Below are 1872 nucleotides of genomic sequence, written 5' to 3' on the forward strand. Positions count from 1 at the left end.
CTCGGGGTCTGGGGGTGGTTGAGGGTAAATTATGCGGTGTAACAATGTTTACAGTCTTTTCTTTGGTTGCCATTTGACAGCGACTATTATATTTTTCTCTCTGAATTTGGAGTTTCCATGTTATGCCCTTGTGTTTGTGTATGTGTTATTTTAATTTCTCCATGTTGATATTGTATAACAATTTTTATCATAGCTTTTTTGGTTCCATCCAGGGATAAGATTCTAAGTATGCTTTATGGTTGCGACTTTATCTGAGCTTTCTGATCAAGTGTTATTGAGCTACTGTCAGAAGTTCCACTATATGATTGGGCCTAGATAAAATTGAGAGAATAATTATTTTTTACATGTGGAAAGTTCAAATCAAATATTGCTGATATGACAAGGATTACATAATAATTGATTAATGCTCAGTACATGAGATTTATTAACATTAATGAAAGGTCTACAATAATACTATGTCACAAAGAAGTTTCATCAAATTTTTCAAACTGGTTTTCGATATGTGGAAATTATTTGAGAATTTTTATACTTGTTAATATTATTTTTCTTAATTTTGAACTGAATCTACCAATTGTTTTTATAAAATTAAATAAAAAGCAAGAATAAAATAAGAAGAGAGTACAAAATAGAGAAAGCAAATAATAAAAAATATCAAAATAGAAAAAATATGGCATAGATGGATATTAATAATTGAAACACTTCTATTAATATGAAATAATAGTAACAAAAACAAAAAGTAATAATTTAATTATTTTATTATAAATATTTTTTATAATCTACAAATTTGATTTTATACTCTCGTGTTAGAGTGTTTGGAGATGTAATTATGTACTTGCTTTGAGGTGTGGGTGTACTCGGGGTCTGGGGGTGGCTGAGGGTACATTATGCGTTGTAAAAAATTTCACTTGTTTTTTCTTTGGTTGTCATTTGACAGCGACTGTTATATTTTTCTCTCTGAATTTGGAATTTCCATGTTATGTCCTTGTTTGTGTTGTGTGATTTTTAATTTCTCCATGTTGATATTTTCTAACAATTGTTATCATAGCTTATGGTTCCATCCAGGGATAAGAGTTCTAAGTATGCTTTATGGTTGCAACTTTATCTGATCTTTCACATCAAGTGTTGTTGAGCTACTGTCAGAAGTTCCACTAGGTGGATTGGGCTAGATAAAATTGAGAGAATAATTATTTTTTACATAAGTTAATGATTAATGCTCAGTACATGAGTATTTATTAACATTGATGAAAGGTCTACTATAAGATTATGTCAATAAAGAAGTTTCATCAGAATTTTTCAAACTGGTTTTCGATATGTGGAAATTATTTGAGAATTTTTATACTTTTGTGGATTTATTTTTTCTTAATTTTTAAAAAATCTACCAATTGTTTTATAAAATTAAACAAAAAAGCAAGAATAAAATAAGAATGAAAGTACAAAATAGAGAAAGCAAATAATAATAAATATCAAAATAGAAAAAAATGGCATATGATGGATATTAATAATTGAACATGATTTACTCTAAATATAGGTAAGAAAAACATAAAACACTTATAATTTAATAATTTAATTTAATAAATATTTTTTATATTCAACAAATTTAATTTCTACTTGTAGAAATTTATTTTTCTTAATTTTGAAATGAATCTACCATTTATTTTAAACAATGGAAAAAAAGCAAGAACAAAATATAGAAATAAAATGATCAAAAATTAAAAATAGGAAGAAAAGAAAAGGCTTATGATGTATATTAATTATTCAAACAATGCTATTAATTTGAAATAATAGTAATAAATACATATGTTGCTGCCCCAGGATTGAACTGGAGACCTTCAGTTGGTAAGACTGACGTGATAACCACTACACCACAACAAC

General features: G+C 26.9%; 1 non-coding gene across 1 annotated transcript; it reads right to left on the reverse strand.

Moving 5' to 3' along the window:
• Positions 1 to 1798: 1798 nt before the first annotated feature.
• TRNAV-UAC (transfer RNA valine (anticodon UAC)) lies at positions 1799 to 1872 on the reverse strand. Its single transcript has one exon. It is a non-coding gene; the product is annotated as a tRNA-Val (tRNA).

Source organism: Lathyrus oleraceus, unplaced genomic scaffold, assembly GCF_024323335.1.
Source record: "Lathyrus oleraceus cultivar Zhongwan6 unplaced genomic scaffold, CAAS_Psat_ZW6_1.0 chrUn0942, whole genome shotgun sequence".
Lineage (NCBI taxonomy): Eukaryota > Viridiplantae > Streptophyta > Magnoliopsida > Fabales > Fabaceae > Lathyrus > Lathyrus oleraceus.